The sequence below is a fragment of the Danio rerio genome, chromosome 25, assembly GCF_052040795.2.
Source record: "Danio rerio strain M-AB ecotype USA chromosome 25, GRCz13ab, whole genome shotgun sequence".
Classification (NCBI taxonomy): Eukaryota; Metazoa; Chordata; class Actinopteri; order Cypriniformes; family Danionidae; genus Danio; species Danio rerio.
The window spans coordinates 6317316-6337792 of record NC_141045.1 but is presented as its reverse complement, the minus strand read 5'-3'; the positions used below and the strand labels follow the sequence as shown (position 1 = coordinate 6337792).

General features: G+C 38.1%; 1 protein-coding gene across 2 annotated transcripts in view; it reads right to left on the bottom strand.

The window, feature by feature from the left end:
* Positions 1-19077, bottom strand: part of plxnb2b (plexin b2b) — a 327318-nt gene extending 308241 nt beyond the window's left edge. For both annotated transcript variants that reach the window (NM_001423669.2, NM_001197316.3), the window contains 1 exon segment: positions 18757-19077. The gene's annotated coding sequence lies outside the window, so the exon portion shown is untranslated.
* Positions 19078-20477: the final 1400 nt, after the last annotated feature.

Genomic DNA, 20477 nt, shown 5'->3' with positions numbered 1-20477 from the left:
GCTTTATTTGCATATATTTAAATCATAACATTTAAAAAAACATGTACTATAACAAATCTATGCAATTTTTACATCCAATCAATCAACTAGGGAAGAACGGAGAGAACTATTAGTCAATTTTCTCCCCATTCGCCAGCAGTGTCTTGTCTTAATTAGAGAGTTTTCTTCTCCTCAGTGCGCTCAGAAAGCTCAGAAACATCACCCACGTCGCCATCGCATCTCCAGAAGTGTAGTGTTGGTAATTAAAGCCAATCTGTGTCTGTTTGGAGACTGAACAAGACATTACTCAGACGGGTAGAAATGAATTACACCCTTCAGCGCCCATTGAACTCCTGGCTGGAATAACGAAGAAGACGACGACGAAACAAAGGTGAAGGAACGGCAATGTCACGCGCATCAGGAGCATCTATCATTTTGCACTTATCCGTCTGACTGAAACGGGTTCAAGCGTAAAATCTCGCAGCGCGCAAAGATAAATAAAGCATGCATCAGTTCACCTGAGCTTATGAAATAATATCCCAAACCCCGCTGGGAGTTAAACATTTTGGCAGGTTTAATATACCGTCAAAATCTCGGACGGGTTGGAGTTTTCACAAGCTGACAAAGCACTTTTTGGAGTGTTTTTTCATTTATGGTGACAAATCATAAATTAGGGCTGCACTGATACGGATATTTTGATGGAAAATTAATAACTGGCCAATAAGATCAATAATAAAACCTGAAATACATTTACACAATATTCCCTTTTGTGTTTAAAAAAGGTTTGTGTACAGACAACAACAACAAAAAGAGATTAGAAATATTATGCCAGACCATTAGGTGGTGATGTAAACAAACACTACATGTCTGCGCATATACAGTCATGCAGTCTGCTACTGTTGTTTGGGTTGATAAGTACTTTAATATAGCTACAGACTAAATACGTAATGTTAATAATGAAGTGTCATGTTTTCGTAGTTTACATGGAGACAATATCAATGTCGCTTTTGAAAACTTCGGCTTTAGCAAACACTTAAGAGCTCATTTTACTAGCTAAATTGTGATTTTCAAATTCTGATTATTAATAATGAAATACATTTATTTAAAAAGCTATCTGCATTAAGTGTCCAATCTGGTGTTGATATTTTTAATCTCTTCAATTAATTTAAATATAATCAAGCTAACAAAAAAAAAAAACATCAACTGAGTTTCACACTTATTTTGGTAAATTATATCTTTATTAGATGTTTGGATGGATGTTTGTAATGATGTATGTTTGTTTGGATGGATTCATGTTTAGATGAATGTTTGTTTGGATGGATGGATGGATGGATGGATGGATGGATGGATGGATGGATGGATGGATGCATGTCTGGATGAATGTATTTATGTTTGTTTAGATGGATGAATGTATCTTTGTTTAGATGGATGGATGCTTGTTTGCTGATTGATGTTTGAATGGGTGTGTGCTTGGATGGATGGATGGATGGATGTTTTTATGTCTTGATGGATGGATGGATGGATGGATGGATTGATTAATGTTTGTATGGGTGTATGCTTGGATGGATGGAAGTTGGGATGGATGCATGTTTGGATGAATGTATCTTTGTTTAGATGGATGAATGTATCTTTGTTTAGATGGATGGATGGATGGATGGATGGATGGACGGGTGGATGCTTGTTTGCTGATTGATGTTTGAATGGGTGTGTGCTTGGATGGATGGATGGATGGATGGATGGACGGATGGATGTTTGTTTGCATGGATGGATGCATGTATGTTTGAATGGATGGATGGATGGATGGATGGATGGATGTTTGTTTGCTTGTTTGTTTGTTTGTTTGTTTGTTTGTTTGTTTGGGTGGATGTATGCTTGCTTAGATGTATGCATGTTTGCTAGGATGGATGGATGAATGGATGCATGGTTGGATGGATGGATGGATGGATGGATGGATGGATGCAAGTATGTTTGGATGAATGAATGGATGGATGGATGCAAGTATGTTTGTTTGGATGAATGTTTGGATGGATGGATGTTTGAATGGATGGATGGACGAATATATGTTGGGTGGTTGGATAAGGCATGGATGGATGTAAGTATGTTTGGATGGATGTTTCGATGGATGGGTGTTTGTATGTATGGATGGATGGATGCATGTTTGTTTGTATGGATAGCTGGACGTTTGGGTGGATATATGTTTGGATAGATGGATGCTTTGATGCATGCATGTTTGGATGTATGTTTGGATGGATAGCACATGTATGTTTGGATGGGTGTATGCTTTGATGGATGGATGTTTGTATAAATAGATGGGTGTGTGGATCAATGATTAGATGGATGTTTGGATGGATGGATGCTATCAGGCACATGAGCACATTCATTAAACTATATTAAATTCATTCAACAAATCTGACTGCAGTTTAGTAGCTGAAAGTATTATCAAAATAACCCCCAGATGCAAAGAGACACATCAGAGTCTGTCAAAACTCAACAGAGCTCCTGCGACCACCAATGGTACACTATTTAAGTTTGGTCCTCTTGAATTACGCCACTCAACCAGAGTTTCCAACACAAACAGAAACAGCTTGTGCCTGAAAACGTCCAACAAAAGGGTGTGTTTGGAATTGGTGGCGTTGGAGTGGAAGCCGACTGGATTTTCCACTATAACAGTCAAAGACCTGGCGCTTTCCCAGAAGCAGGCGAGTCTTAGACTAATTAAGGCTGTCAACGGAGCCTCTCTTTTATTCTCCGACCGGGTTTAATCCCCACTTGCCCCATTTGCTCCCCGCCTGGGCTCAGTCCAAAAATCTCTCTCTGTACAGTAGTGTGTTTCTGTGCGTTTGACACGGCTCCGTCTGGAGAGGGAAGAGCTGTAAATGTTACGCCACCGTCTTGATAGCGTGTTATGCTTGTAACGAGACTCTTTGAAGCAAAAGCCGGAGATCTTGTTCTCCTGCGGGCGAAGGTTTTGTGTGCATGTGCAAAAGTCCCTCCCACGCATTCCAGCGTCTTATTTTTCCCTTGAACATTGACTTCTTTTTTTTCTCTTTTTCAGCCCAGAATTTGTCTGCGTGACCAGAGCGAAGCTGAGGAAATGGTTTTGTGCCCATCAGCAGATGGCATGGGAAGTAGTAATATTGTTTTATTGAGACAGGGCTGGGAGATATGGCAAAATGTAATCTCAAATCTTTTGATATTGAAGTTATTGATGATCTCGATATACGAATAGTTTAAGGGATAGTTCGGCCAAAAATGGAAATTTACTCTCTCTCATCTGGTTTAAACCTTAATGAGTTTTTTTGTTCTGCTGAAAACTCAATGCAGGTTGGGGGGTGTTTATGTGATAGAATACGGTACCAAGTTATTAAGAACAGGCAGAGGTGGGTAGTAACGAATTACGTTTACTTCGTTACATTTACTTGAGTAAAATTGTTAGGTAACGTGTACTTTGAGTACAATTAAAAATGTCTGCCTTTACTCAAGTAAACTATTAGAGAAAAATCATTACTCTTACTTCGCTACATTTGGCGGCGTTCCTCCGTTACTGCCAAGCAATAATAAATATCATCCATATATCTTGTTTGCAAATATCACGAGTTTATACTGTGGTCCCGCCATGTCGCCATCTGTGATTCTGAGAAGGACGGTCACGTTGTCTGTGCAGTGAGTTTATCGCAAGTTCAGTCTCCAATTTTACTCTAAGACGTCAACAAGAATAGTTTGATAATGCTATTCACGCTGTACATCGAACTGACATTGCAACATATACATGAATTCTAACTCCATCCTGAAAAAACACAATGGTAAGTGTCAAAATTATGCCAATTTGAACCTTATTAATGATAACTAGCGGATAACTAAAGGAACTTCTGATTAATAGAATATGTATAAGTCATTCACACTGTTAACCATCAAAAATATAATTTTTAAACAATATTTTTTTACATATATATATATATATATATATATATATATATATATATATATATATATATATATATATATATATATATATATACACACACACACAAGTTTACCCAAGTCCGTGACAAGTCCGAGTCCAATAAAACTGGACTAGAGTCCAGACTCGAGTCCAAGTTCCAGTACCCCAACACTAATTAGCACTGCAGTATAAATATATTTATTCCTATAAAAACACCACATAGTATGGCTTCAAGCAGTGTTTCTCAACTGGTGGGTTGGGTCGCGGAAACATTTTCAGAGGGTGGTCAAAAAAACAAGTTTCATTTTTTACTTATTTTGCGTATATCAGACTTTTATTTTGAAATGCGCTTGCGACAACCGTACCTTTTGACATGTGAAATGTCATTTCATTATAGCAACAAATATGTCGAAGCGCAACTACAACCCCGAATATGTAAAGCATGGTTTTACATATACTGATGACAAAAAAGGCTTAAAACCTCATTGTGTCATATGTAGTGAGGTGCTCTCACAAGAGAGCATGAAACCTTCTAAATGAAAACAACATTTAGAAACCAAACATCACAGTTGCAAGGACAAACCTGTGGACTATTTTCAAAGACTTCAATAGCTGAGGGCATCACAAAAGTGCCTAACATCTTCATGTTCAGAACAAGTACAGGCACTCCGCTCATCTTACTGTGCTTACCGTGTAGCAAAGGCCAAGAAAGCGCACACAATAGCAGAAGAGCTTTAATTTGTTGGTTTGTTCTGTTCACCAGGATCACAGTTTTATTAACAGTCCAATTAAGTAAATGGTAACTGAACTTTTTCTTACCCTAACCACTGTTTACAGTATTTGTCGTTTTTACTTTGTAATAATTCTATGATTTTATATATTTCGTTAAATGACAGCAATAAAATATTGTTTACTTGTAAGTCTTGGTGATTTGCTTATGATTTATCTGCCACTAATTGTGTATGTTAACAAATAAATACAAATGAATTGTAATTCCTAAAACTATATTATAGTTCCTAAAATTTTGGGTCGCGGCTTGATGACCATGTAAAAATGTAGGTCCCATGGCTAAACCAGTTGAGAACCCCTGGCTTAAAGAATGCAAACCATATATATTGCATTTAATCTTATCATTTGATTAGCTTAAGCAGTGGTTCTCAAACTGTGGTACGTTTACCACAAGTGGTACGCGGGCTTACTTCTAGTGGTACACGGAGGAATCAGAGTAATGAATGAAAAAATGAATACAATTTTAAATCATTGGATGCGTACAATAAAACTGATGTGATCGATATTGGCTGTTCTCTAAAGCCTCTGATCAAAGCGCTGTGCTTAGAATGTTTACTTTAGGGCATCACATCATCAGCTGCTAAAAAGCAATCCAATTGACGCAGAACTAGAAAAAGAGGTGCGTGGTGCTTGCAGAGCAGATACACGCTAGAGCAGTGGGGTCCCCAACCCTCGGACCACAGACCAACATCAGTCTATAGATCAATTAGCACCGGGCCACACAAAAAAAAAAAACATGAATTATTTAAGTTTTATTTATTATCCGAGTGCGAACGATCTTTTATTTTGAAAATTCTTTTTTTATTGAAAAATGACTGTATTCTCTGGTTACATCTCAGTCCCTTGAGCGCCAAAATTTGACCCACAGGCTAGCAAAATGAGTAAGAACTGCAGCACGACGCGATTGCGTATTCCGGGCGTACCCAGTTGAAAACATCTTAACTTTTCAGAATGCTGCACTGCGTGTCACGTGACAAGAACTGACTGATCAGCTTCAAATTTTGTATGGAATATAATTTCATAAGACTAATTATCTTAGACAAACGCTGAACACCCAAACACTGCAGTGCTTTTTAAGTGCAGCAATGTTTTGTCAGCTTCACATCCTCTGAGAAAAACGGGTTCTCTACCAATCTACACAATTTAATGTTTAGATTTCAAAACGTTTTACAAATATGTCAAATGTTCATACAACATATATTTCAAAATGTAGCAAAAACTATAAATATGACTGTCTCGTTTCGAACTGTGCAGTGCTGTAGCTGCTTAATCAGGCCAACTACGCTACTTTATTTCAATGCTGGTCACTATAGTGGTACTTGGAGAGACAATTTATTTCTGAGGTGGTACTTGGTGAAAAAAGTTTGAGAACCACTGAGCTTGAAGAGTTTCTATCTCCTTTATACTCCATTGCTACGATAGCCTGATGTCTTTACTCCAGTGATGCATGTGTGTATATTATACTCCAGTATGAATGAAACAGATATTACATTTCGTGCGTGTTCACAACAGGCTATTTTGCCTTAGAAAATGAATCGGTAAGATCATATTTCTCTCTAAAGCTACAGGACTTTTTTTGTGTCTCTCAGTGGATGCACAAGAATTATCATCACTGATATCGTCACTGCAATAAACAGCAGAAAATGCTGTGGTGTAGCTTTAAGTCCATATTGGCGATCCCTAATGGAAAGAGCGGGGAAGATGGATGAGGGCGCAGAGCGGTGAATGTAAAGCCCGGCGGGCGGCACACATCTGCAGCCAGCTGTTGATTAGCAAGTGTGAGAATGAATGCGATCTCACCTTATGGCCATCGTTTCCCATGATGCTGTTGTAATCTGATGTAACTCGGCCCGTACGGGGCTCAGGGGGATTTAAAGCTACTCTCTTGACTTTCACACGTTGCAGGGATGCCATGATAACCAGATTAAACCAAAGATACGACTGGCACAAGCACACAAGGCCTGGAGACAATGAGATGATCGGAGTGTAGAGTTGAAATGAAAAATTCATTATACAATTATGGCTGGGTTGCCAGGTCCCAAAGAAAAAAAATCTAGCTCAAAACCAGGCATAAAATCTGCACAAAAACTAAATGTTTTTTAGTATATCTATCTCCAACCAATCCTAGTTGACTCCCATTAAAATAAACATTAGGATTTTGTTTATTGCTTGCCTATATACACACAATTAAAATCAGAGGTATTATCCCTTCTGAATTATGCAACTTAATGTAACGTCATCATCAACTGCCAAAGTTTAGTTCCAAAACTCAAGACCGCAAGAATTAAAGACGCGTGAATTTCCCGGATGTATTCTTAATATCAATGCTGCATCGATGCAGACTTGAGTGTAAAATTTGCTCGTAAAAGTAAACAATACCATGAAAATCTAATAAAGGCAAAAACAATATGTCAACCTTCGCATTTTTCCCAGAATTCTCCTGTATTTTACAATTACATCCCACTATTTTTCGTATTTTCCTGTATTTTTTATCTTTCTATGAAGGGTGGCAATAAACATTAAAGAGCTGATCCTCCCTATGCGCAACCCATACCACCAAACCACCAAGGGACGCCTCTTGCTCTTAAATCTGAATCTGTTCTGTGCTTTCATTTTATTTAGACATAAAAATACTTGGAAATAAATATAAAAATGGTGCGATTTCCTTCCTTTTCATTACAGGTGCCCTTGCCCCTATGCAATCGCCAAAACAGTCAGTTCATGTATTGGTGCGTGACAGTCAGCTGACGTGCTCCATGTTGATAAATAGATGGATTCCCAAACGGATTCTGTACACACGATTCGAAACAGAGCTAAAGTAGACACTTTGGATTTTGGGTGTGTGTTTTCACAGACGTAATAATAATAATAATAATAATAATAATAATAATAATAATAATAATAATAGCATCCCAATGTCACAGGTATAGCATAAACACATTAAAGGTGTTTATTTGCTGAAATTTATATTAAAAATAGTTTTATTTATATTGTGCAACTTTTTTTTATGCATAGTACATATTGTGAAAAGCGGAAAAACAATAAATCCTTGTATGAATGCTGTAATGTTTAAATTATTTTCCGTTAAAACATGCATGAAGGTCATGTGACCATCAGGACGAACGCAGCATCTATATATTATATGGAAGCAGCTAGCTTTCTGCAACTCTCACATGGTCGCCCACTGAAGCTAAGCAAAGCTGCGCCCGGTCAGTACCTAAATGTGAGACCACATGGGAAAGCTAGGTTGTTGCCAGAAGTGTTGTTAGTGAGACCAGCAGGAGGCGCTCTCCTTGCGGTCTGTGTGGGTCCCAATGCCCCAGTATATTGATGGGGACTCTATACTGCTATAAGGGGCCGATTAATATTGACCTTAATCTTTTTTAAAAATTCAAAACTGTTTTTATTCTATCTGAAATAAATCAAATAAGACTTTCTCCAGAAGAAAAAATATTATAGGAAATACTGTAAAAAGTGCTCTGTTTAACATCCTTTAGGAAATTCAGAGAAGGGCGAATAATTCATCTGTATATAGTATGAGCATATATAATTAAATGATATGTATTTTTCTCCCCTTATGATAATATTTTGTAATTTTCGTAAATTTTTATTTTTTAGCTCTTTTCAATTTTGGCACTTGATGCACAGTTATTGCGTTTAAAATGTGAGCTATAAATAACTCACCACAATAAGCTGACACAACCATTGATTTATATTCATATTGCATAACACTTTTCACATTATACATTGTTTCGAATCAGCTTTATGGAAAAGCAAGCTGTTTTTATGCCTCACAGTCACATCTAGCAGCTTAGAGATTTATCAGATTAAAATGCTTTTCAATAAAATAGTTTTTGCCCTATAACATACTGCACGCATCTTTACGCAATAACTGCAAAACTGCATTTTCTGACCCATGACAATCTTCCTGAATGCTCGTTTTGTCTGCGCACGGGCATCGATGTGCAATTAATCAGACATGTCAAACACAATTAACCTGTCTTCGAGTTCCCGATGTAAGTGAAACCTCTTCTAGGTTGTGAAATGACATCAGACGTGCCGCTCGTGCAGTCTGTCCTTCACTCGCTCTTTCAGCAGCGCTTACGTTGCCAGATATTTATGATAATGATCAATAGACATTAGTACAAGGATGTATTTTCAATTGTCTACAAATTACAGATGCATTATATAATGTTCCTCAAAAACAATCCGCTCTGTAATATTTCCATGCACATAATACAGCATTTTTAGCCTTTTTTTTTTTGTGGATCCTTGTGAATAGAATCATTTAGAATACAAAACCTTTTTGAAAAAGCATGAGAAAGAAATGGTTTCTTTAATTATTTTATTACTCTTCTTCTTAAATTACTCTGTGAACTGGCCATGTGCATGTTAGAATGCATGTACATGAACTGAAATATGGTTCCTCGCAAGTAAATGTTAATAATGTGATGCTGTCACATGTAAATCAAAGGGAAAGTCGCATGTCAAAGCTAGGGATACAATAATTAACTGATTTCACTATTAATTAGGGATGCACCGAAATGAAATTCTTGGCCGAAGCCGAAGCCGAATAATAATGAAATTCTTGGCCGAAGGCCGAATACCGAATGCGGTGTTTTGCATTTTTTTCCATTTAGTTTGCCAATTTTTTCACCATTACAATACTTAAATAGTAAAAATTAGCTTTTTACTATTTTGTGTTGCTTTTCAGAGAAATAAATCAAATAACAAAAATACAATTTCAAAAATATTTATTTAACACTGAACATTTTTTAACATTCCAGCAGATAATTTACAAACAAAGCACAATATAACTTAAAATAAATAAATTAGTAAAATAAAAAAAATATTTTTATTTGGCCATCTTTGAAGCCCCCCTTCTTGAATAGCCTATGTTAGGCCTATAACTGACTGCTGAAAGAATGCAACTGTATGTCTACAACAACAAATGTGCATTGAATAGTGCAAAAAATGTGGATGACAACAAATGAATAACTGTCCTAGACATAAGCCTACTTCTTCAGGAAAAGTGGCAGGTTCTTCTTTATAAAAAGTAGCTTCTCTGCTGTCTCGCATGAAAGTCGGTTCCTCTTCTCATCGATGACATGAGATGCAGCACTAAACAGTCGCGGCTCATCTGTAGTACGAGCCCGTTACTCTCTGCGCTGTTTTCATCTCCTGCGCTGTGCATCACCTGACCGTCCGTCTCCAATACCTAGCGGCTTTCCCAAGTCCAACTCGGCCTGGATCATTTCTCGTGTGCGCAGCTTTTTCCCCATATCCAAGTAATGATATTTTATATGGCGAAAAAAGTAAAGGTGTTCTGAGTCCGCCTGACTAAATAGTGTGCTGACAGCTTCTAAGAGCGCACTTTTAGCTGTTTTCACTCCGTGGTCTGTTTCAGCCTCTTTGTTTAAAAGACGCTTTAGTGCTGCACGTAAATGTATGACGTCTGCCACAGATGAGCTTATCTCTCTTGTTATCTGCTCAAAGGGGGCGAGAAGAGAGAGAACGTTCCTTTGGAAAATTCAGCAGAACAGTGTCTGCAAACGGCCGTTTTTGCCTCTTTCTCTTACACTTTAAAGCGCTTCCACACTGCTGACATGTTTGCTGCATAAAGCGCGCGCCTCTCACTCTACGTGGGTTACTTTTTGATCGCGGCATTAAAAACGTCATTGTTCGGCAAAATTTATTCGGCCTTTTTACTTATTCGGCCGAACACCGAAAGGGCTTTTTTGACTATTTTCGGCCGAATAATTTCGGTTACCGAATATTCGGTGCATCCCTACTATTAATTATGCTTTAATTTGTCATGGTTAATTAATCGTAAAGGCTTCCCGACAGGGCGTTTCTGTTGCATGGAACGAAACTGCTGCAGCTAAACAAAGTTATGCCAACGGTTTAATGTTCCGAGCTTATATACTAAGGCTAAAACTTACACACACTAGATTAACTATTGCTGAGGCAAAGAGCAGCAGGCCGTTCACATAACACATCTTTTCCATGCTCGAGTACGTTACTTTCAATGGAGGTGCTCGGCTATATGATTATTCCTCACACTATAATCAAACAACCAAAATCTATAATCGTTGCATCCCTAGTCAGAGCATGTGAACGCACATTGGACTCACATGGGACAGGAAGTTATGACCAGCAAATTAAGTCTTGTTTCTTAAACGTAAGACTCTGGTATGACCACTAATTATGTCCACTGTCCGACTAGACCAGCATACAATTGATTGCACCTTGGAATGCAAACATTCGATAAATTGTGTTGTTTGTACCCATTTCTTCAAAAACTAATCCATTTGAGTAAATGAAGCAATTTCAGTACTGTAAAACCCAATAAGTTAGGGCAACTCAAACCATTTGAGGAAACTAGGGTTGTCACGATACCATTAATTTGTCTTAAGATACTATGCCAGCTGAAGTATCACGATACTAAGTAGTATTGCGATACTGTAATTCATAACTCAAATAATAAAGAAAACTGTCAGCAATACTGTTTTACATGTTATAACAGGACTTGAATTTAATTCATTCCCTTATTTTTGAAAAAAAGTATTATTTGCACGTCCCTTTACCTAAAACTCATTCTTTTTGTTTATTTTGTAGATAACTGACCCACAAAAAATACATTAAAATAAACATACAAATCATACCAAATTAAATTGGTTACAAAAATAGCATTTGTCCAACAAAATTAGGCTTTATGAGGTGGTCAAAAATCGTTTTAATGTTTCCTGTTGCTGTTTTGGGTTTTTCATCTATTGTATTTTTCCAGTCTTATCAGGTAACCATCCAAAGTAATTCAGAATTTCACTTTGTGGGTCGTTCTTTTAAAGAGATTGTCACGATTGTTATAGCTACTAAATCATAATGAGAGGAATAGAAATCAACCGATTCACATGTGCGTTTGAAACGCCAGAAAACTTGCAACCTTAAAGGTCTCCACAAACTATTAAAATAAAATGGTTTATTGTTGCACAAACATGTGAGCATTTTATTGACTTTTCCACATCCAACATTATCTATTGTAGATAGACCGTTAATGACAATACTATCATTTATAAACTACAGTGGCACCGCCAGTATTTTGGAGCCAGAGTATGGCGATACTACCATAGTACCAGTAAATCATGCAACCCTAGAAGACGCTACAAACCATTTGAGTTTAAAAAAACTAATCTATATGAGTACTGTGAACTTACTCCATTTAAGTAATGAGGTATCTAATGAACTCATTACCTTCAACACTGAGTTCAAAACTCTTTTCAAATGAGTAGAATTAACTCAGTCAATTAAGTTAACTACACTCATTTCATTTGATAAAGATGACTGTTGGGTTTTACAGTGTAGGTATGTAAAAAAAAAAGCACTGTTTATTTTATAATTATCTTTGCTTTATTGTATTCGTTTTGTATTGTATTTTGCTTTTAGAGTTTTTTTTTTGACATTTGACACAAACATGTTTTTTTATACTGAAAAAAGTTATTCAGAGATGATTCCTTGGATTTAATAAATTTTTTTACGTTAAGTGGTTGTAAACAATTTATTTGTGTTAAATTTGAACAAACAAATTAAGTTGAACATTATTAAACTTAATTTGTTGCTGTGCATTCCTATTTAAACACTTTGTAAGTACAAATATATTTAAATAGCACCCTTTTATTTTTTCACAAATTCTGTGACTTCAATTTAAATTTCTGTTTTGTTTTTATTCTTTGATGTTAAAATAATCAAATCAATTAACAATCAAAAGATGCACATTCATTCACAGTCACACACACACACACACACACACACACACACACACGCACACACACACACACACACACACACACATACACTATGGCCAAAATTGTTTGCTCAATTCACCTGTACTGCAGGTCTTTGAACTGTGGGGGAAACTGGAGCACAGGGAGGGAACCATCACGAACACAGGGAGAGCATGCAAACTCCACACAGAAATGCCAGCTGGTCCAACTAGGGCTCAAGGGCCAATGCTAACCACTGAGCCAATGTGCCACCATGTGCCTTCACAAAAGACAGTTTTAACAACAACCGGCTCAGTGGTTTTGATTTATTGTTTGTTGATTTTGTCATTTGTCATGATTTTTATCATTAAATATTCTCTAAATAATTTGAGCTTGTGTGGTTTGATGAGATGTCGCTGTAGGCGGAGCAACCTAAATGCAAAAAACACCCAAACAAAATCATTCAAGACCCTGTCACATCCGCAGTTGCTCAGCGCAAGAACTCAGTACCTGGAAGAGATGTGATTTATTCCATCACATCTACTTTCCTAATTATTAGAGCGTGCTCTGTTAAATTGAAAACCAGGAGTAGAATCTAAAGTGGAGGCTTCTCCGGACTAAAGCGCCAGGGCTATGTTAGGAAACACTTGCCAAACTATTTCAAAATATCAGAACAAAAAAGACCATTTTAGACACAACACATCGGTACGCGGAAAAGCATCCGACTTTTCAAGGAAATGCATCTGACTGAATCTCCGGTATCAACATGTATTACTTTAAGTGCAGAGGAACCTGACATGTTAAAGGCAACGAAAATGACCAATCAAACCCACTCAGACACAAGCTGGCAACATGAGCACACGCTTAAAAGCCTGTAATCTGCCAAACCACAGTGGGAAAAAGGGAAGTGCAGTGCCATTTATTCTTTGGCAAAGTATTATGAATAACTTGTTGTTGCTAAAATCCAGGCCCCTCTGAAAAAAAGGGGGGAAATTACTCTTGAGAGAAAAGATGATTGTACAACATTAAACATTACTATTCCGTAATCCTCCAAACAAATGCAACTTCTTCTAAAAGCTTTTGATCAACATAGGTGACTTGTGGGAAAGACACAAGCTGATGCTAGTCATAGAAGAAATGCGCTATTCAATAAGTGTACAATAGCAGCATGCAAACTTTGAGGGTTAGAGTTCCCTGTTTGGTTCAGGCTCTCAAAGGTATGTTTTCATTTCAACAATAAAGTTTGTTTCAACAGCATTTTAGGCGTTTAAGGAAACAAAAAAGCAAGTGTGTTTAGTCAGAGTGCTTTACAGACACAAGCAAAGCCACTATGACTTTACTCTAGTAACTAATATTTTTTTCTGTCATTATTTTTGGTTGTCAGAAATCTTGGATTCTGAAATGTTTAAAATGCCCATTTTCTGCTAACATTTTATTGTTTCATTAAAGAGCATAAGATCATTTTACATCTCTCCTTGAGTTTCAACCATTTTTCAATCTCTTCAGAAGTTCTCTATCCGTTGAGTGTGCAAGCACTAAAAAAAATCCAGTATCAAATGGTACCAAAGTCGGTACGTTTGACAACACTAGTCATTACAATTTACTTAAATCTAATAACTACATGAGTGTGCCGTGGAAGTGAACTTTAAAAGGTAATTTCACAATGAGAGTGAATGAATAGTGCCAACACACACTATGATTATGCTCTCAAATTAAAGTTATAGAACATTTTAGAACAATTGACACTGGATTCAATCAAGTTCAACAACAAAAAAGTCAGGATTAAAATTTGAAAGAATAATCAGACCACTGCCGGCGGCTAGCTCTCAGCAACTCTCACATGGTCGCCCACTGAAGCAAAGCAGGGCTGTGCCTAGTCAGTACCTGGATGGGAGACCACATGGGAAAGCTAGGTTGCTGCTGGAAGTAGTGTTAGTGAAGCCAGCAGGGGGCGCCCCACCTGCGGTCTGTGTGGGTACTAACGCCCCAGTATAGTGAATGAGACTCTATACTGCTCAGTGAGCGCCGTCTTTTGGATGAGATGTTAAACTGAGGTCCCGACTCTCTGTGGTTGTTAAAAATCCCAGGATGTCCTTCAAAAAGACTAGGGGCTCTATTTTGATGGTCCATGCGCAGAGCGCAAAACGCAGGGCACAAACGATTTCAGGGCGTGTCAGAATGCGTTTTTGCTAATTTAAGGACGGGAAATCTGCCTTGCGCCGCGGCGTATGGTCTAAAAGGGTTGAGTTTATTTTCTTAATGAGTTATAGGTGTGTTTTGAGAATAAACCAATTAGAATCTCATCTCCCATTCCCTTTAAGAGTCAGCTGCGTCGCGCCAAGAGCGCATTCGCTATTTACAGGACGCAAAGCAAGTCTAAGTGAAAAAAATGAGCATTTCACAAGCAAACAGTTAACAGTTAACAGCTTTTTAACAGAAAACTGTTAAACAGAGCATCTACTGCGTGAGAATGAGAGATAATGGATCACTTTCACTTTCGCTCTTGGATCCTTTACGCACAGACATCAATTAGTCTATAAATAATTAATTTTGTTTGTTAAGCGCAAATATTCATTTCAAAACTATTTCTAAATTCAGTTCTAATTTCCAGCAAACGAATAAATGAACAATAATAACAAAATGTGCTCAAAAACCTGAGTTATATCCTAAAACACATGCTGTGCCCCATATAGTCTAAAACCTGACAGGTGGGCAAATCTAAGCTTGTTTTTAATAAAACAAATATAAATATGGATATAATAAATAATACTGCTAATAATAATAACATTATACAAAAGCAAATTGTTATGAATGAACTGAAAAAGCCTCCTGAGATGAAGAAGACATAAAAGCAGGGATTTTTCATATTTATGTAGGCTAGAAAATAATATGTTTTGTAATATTTTAATCCTTTATATTTATATTCTATATCTATTCTTATTATATCCTATATATATCCTTAATATTACAATTTTTTCATATGTAAAGATATTTGCCTGTTGCTCTCTTGTGCGTATTAAGCAGTGCGTAAGCGAGGTGCAACTCTGCGCCGGAGTTTAGACCGGGTTAGTTTTGGTCTAATGAAAAATCTATTAGAGTTTCTCAAAATAGCAACGCGCCAGCGGTCCGCCTTCCTTTTTAGACCAGAACGCCTATGGGCGCACAAATGAGCGCTAATGCATTTGCTATTTCAACAGCGTAGCGCAACGCCTCAAAACAACTCTTGCGCCAAGCTGAAACTACCAAAAGACTATTGCGCCGCGCCTTGCGCCACACTGCGCCGGGTGTATGATAGGGCCCTAGGAGTTAACCCCGGCATCCTGGCCAATTCTGCCCACTGGCCTCTGTCCATCATGGCCTCCTAAAGCCTGTTTTATACTTCTGCATCAAGTGACCGGCGTAACCCACGGCGCATGCAACGCCCGTAGCTGTGCATTTATACTTCTGCGCGCTGTCTCTGTTGGTCTGCATTACACTTCCGAAACGCTAGTTGGCAGTGAGGTGTTAATACTCCTCTGTGTCGAGTTTCTTCGCTGCTGTTTTGCTTTTCCTGAACACTTCCTGGATGTACAAGTGGCTCAAACTCGCTCATTTTGAAGCAGGAACCAGCGGACGTGCAACAACTTTAACTATGAGGTAAACACAAAACAAAACTTTCCATCCAGAGCTCCTTCACAGGACTCCACACTTGTAAACAATCTCTCTATTGGGGTCGCGCCATCTCGGTCTGGCCCAGACTCGTCAGCGCTACCAAGCTGACCAATCACAGAGCTTGCGCTACGCGTCGTTGCGACGTGTAGTTAAATTTTTTGAGAGGTGCACATCAGTGACGCCGATGGCCACGGAGAAGGGCTATGCTACAACGCCGTAGCATATGCGTGCGTTTGACGTAGAAGTATAAATCAGCCTTAACCTTCCCCATTATAATTGGCTTCATCACTCTGTCTCCTCTCCACCAATCAGCTGGTGTGTGGTGTGCGGTCTGGCGCAAAATGGCTGCCGTCACGTCATCCAAGTGGATGCTGTGCACTAGTGAAAAGCGCTATATAAAATGTAAGCAATTATAATTATTATTACTATTATTACTATTATAATGACACCGAAGCTTAATACCATTAAAATCATTCATGTATTTTCAATTCCAGCTTATGGTTAATAAACATATTCACAGCCAATCAGAATAAGACAAACAGAGTGAAACACTTTTAATAAACAAATGCGGATCATTGGCGTAGGTGCTAATATAGACATCATCATTGGTGTAAACAGCCCTTAACTTGCTGTTGATGGAAAACTAGAAAGCAGACAGACAAACAAAAAGGTGCCACTACAAAAAATCCAAATGTGCAGCATTAAGCATCACCATCCTGCAATTCTCCAGGCTAACATCAGACAAATGCTACTTCTTTATTTAGCTTTTGATAAACACAAGTGCTCCGGCCAAGTGCTTTCACTGACAGCCCTGCAGGTGATTGTGGGTAATAGATGATTTCTGAGTGTAAAACACAGGGACATTCGGAAGGTGAATGAAATCATTCAGCTCCGTGCAGAGAGGACATTCATCATGCGTTTCAGCCGCCCAGATAAGAGAGAGGCGCTCTATTCTAAACGCTCGCAGGACGGCAGATAAGCCTGAGCGCTGTAGGCAGGAGCAGGACCTGATTTCACGCCGGCGACATTGTGTGTGTGAGCGCAGATGGTGTATATTCATGAAGATGCTGCCTCTCACTGTTGGGGTTGTCCTTTTCATCACACCACACCGCACCCACCCTTGGCTCTGTTGCCCCCACATGGAGAACGATCCCGGCTAATCTGGCTCGTTTGTTTAAAGCCATTTAATGAGGATAATCCCCCAGAGATGTCTCCTCCCTTTCACTGTAGAGCTCGGCATTGAAATACAGGAGAGCCCAATAAAGACGCAATTTAGAAGCACAACAAGGCGGTACAATGTAAGGGAGACGCGCAACTTCCGAGCTCCGGCTGAAAGGAGCCAGTGTGCCGAGACGAACAGCGGGATTTACACAGTTAAAGACACATAAAGAGCTTGTCTCCGGACCTGTTGTACTCTGCACTTGAGCACACAAGTAATGCGAGTGAAGAATGTGGGGGAAACACTGCCAACGGAGTCAGTCTTGTGCGGTTAAACAAACACAATGTGTACCTGTTTGCCTAAGAACGCTGACGTGTAGACAGATATAGTGGATTTAAAGCACAACACTGCGGGCAAAGAAGAGCAGAGGCACTCTTAAACAGAGACAAGCCATTAGAATGAATCCATTATATCCATTAAGACAAATCAAGGTCATGGTAAGCAGGGTGTATAGCATAAATAATTAAAAGGAAGTAAGACTTAAGGCTGACATTTGACATGATATTTGAGTTAATGAATGTTTGCCGAAACAAAGCCACACTTTGACTAGCCTACTGTTTTAGAAGTGATGTAAGGTGGACGTACCTGATGTAACTTCTCAAACAGCTGTCAATTTATCAACATTTATAAGATGATTTGACACATCAGATGCTGTTTAGGAACTGGATATACTATTAAAACCACTGAGAAACAAAAGCAGAGTTCATTTTAGCAAGACTGAAACTGTCAACAGCAACAAATGGACAGTCACTCACCTGTTGAGATAGTGGCAAGTCGCCTAGCTAAGAAACAAACTACTAGTCTTTAAATGAGTACATTCAATTAATAGCAGGTTGAGGATCAGTTTTGGTTCTCTTAAACCCGAACAGAAAGGTGTCTTGAAGATAACTCGAAGTACTTTACTACAAAAGTAAGCTAGTCAGGCTGCTAAATAGACCTTTGGTAAGTCACTTTCACTTACTGTAACTCCAGCCACTTCGAGCACTTTCCGTTATCAATAACGGACAGTATATTGACGGAGGAAGCAGACAGCTATCGTTGCTAAGCAAATTAAACGTAGACTTTCAAACAAACGCGAAACGTCAACACAGTTGACGGTTAGCGATAGTGGCGCCACAAGAAATTGGCGCGAGACGAACCACAACCTCAGAAAATAGGAGCTGGTCCACCTGAAAGTCACATGCTGGGTAAGTGGATGACATGCTACAGGGATACTGAATACAACTGGAGGAAATAAACAATAAACAACCCACGCTTGTTTTAATAAAGCAGTGTTACATCCACATGCAACATGCGTCTCAGTCCGGGATGCGCGTCCCATCTGAAACCACAACCGTGAACTGCTGTGTACGGTCTTTTAGAGGTTACAACGCAAAACACACTGCACGTCAAACACAAAACACACACCGACTCACCTAGGCAGTCGGGTAGTTGCGGTGTCCAGGGCACAGATTTCCCTCAGAATGAGCGGAATAGACTCCCGGTGCACGGAAAGTTCACATGTCACTCACGCGCGGATAGACGGAGATCTGCGGTTCCAGAATCCCCGTTACCGAATAACACGCTGTAGGTTTGAACGCTCCACGCCCAGGTATTTGATCACATGATCCGTCCAGGTGTAAACGGAACACACACATACATATACACACACCTGGAGGTCTGGTCGCGCTCGCCGCCTCCTACCCGGTGACTCGCGAACGGAGGAACGGGGGAGCTGTGAGTGAGTGTGTGTGTGTATGTGTGAGAGTGTGTGTGTGTGTGTGTGTCTCCTCCCCTTCTCCACGCTGAGAGCTTTAAACCACAGAACAAGCGAAGACCTGATGGAAGCGAGAGCTGGAGCTTCAAGTGCTTTTAATCTACTGTAGATTAGTGAAAATGGCAGCTCTTCCAAATCTATGATTACTTTTAAAGCTCTGGTCTGGCACTTATAAAAAGTACCGTGGTATTAGGTTGTTTTTGACATACCACGTATTTTCTTCGTGTGTAGCCTGCAAGTGTAGTATTACGTATACTAAACATATTGGAGTACTATATTACCAAAGTATATGAATATTGCAATCTTATGACACTGTGGTAAATATGTGGTATGAAGAGATATGATTATAAAATATTAGCTATATAAAACTTATGAAGAGTAGAAAAGTGCTATAATTATGAAATTTCCTATAGTGTAAATAGAGGTTTTGCTTATTTTTATAGCCTCCATTCTGAATACCTGATCTGTCTGGAGGTTTTCATTTATTTATTTATTTATTTATTTATTTATTTATTTATTTATTTATTTATTTATTTTCACAACTAAAAATACAATATGGTGCATAATATATAATATAATCAAAAAATGTTAAAACTGTGTTTTGTTATTCATGTGTTTGTTTGTTTAATTTATTTATGCTTTTTTATCTTTCCATCAACACCCTTTGAAATTGAAAACCTTTTTAAATGTCACTTTTATTGGCATTTTTAATCGTTTAAGTGATATAAGTTTGGGTTTATGTTGCAAATTACAATACAAAAACTTGGTAATAAACTGCTAGTGCTTTTTCTGTCATTTTTCAGACTTAATACCCTCTCTATATATTATCAATTGAATAATACAATCTTTAAAACTGCTAAAATGGCATTAAACGTTACTTCATAAACAGCACCGTTAAGTTCTTTAAAAACAAAAGTCGACAGAGAAATCAAGGTCCTATAATGCAACTCGCACCAGTAAATATACATAAAAACAGTAAATAATAAAATATAAAAGCTATTAATGAATAATCTTTTATAGTGTAGATCCAAAAAAGATTAGGATACCACTATTTATATTCTTAATAACAATACAAACTTATCATTATCATGTTTCATATCAAAATACTTTGATTTTACCATCTGACATGCCCTCAAATATTGTCTTTAGTACTTTATTTAGGTTTATTGCTGCCATTTCTCTCTGATCTCCACATTTCCGCAGCACTGTAAGCAGAACTCAAACAACTTTTGATATTAAAAACTTTTAAAAAGTCACTTTTATTGACATTTTTAATAGTTTAAGTCATAGAGGTCTGGGTTTATGTTGTAAATTAAAGGACAATAACCTGGAAATAAACTGAAAGTACTTTTTCTGTCATTGTTATGACTTAATTCTAAC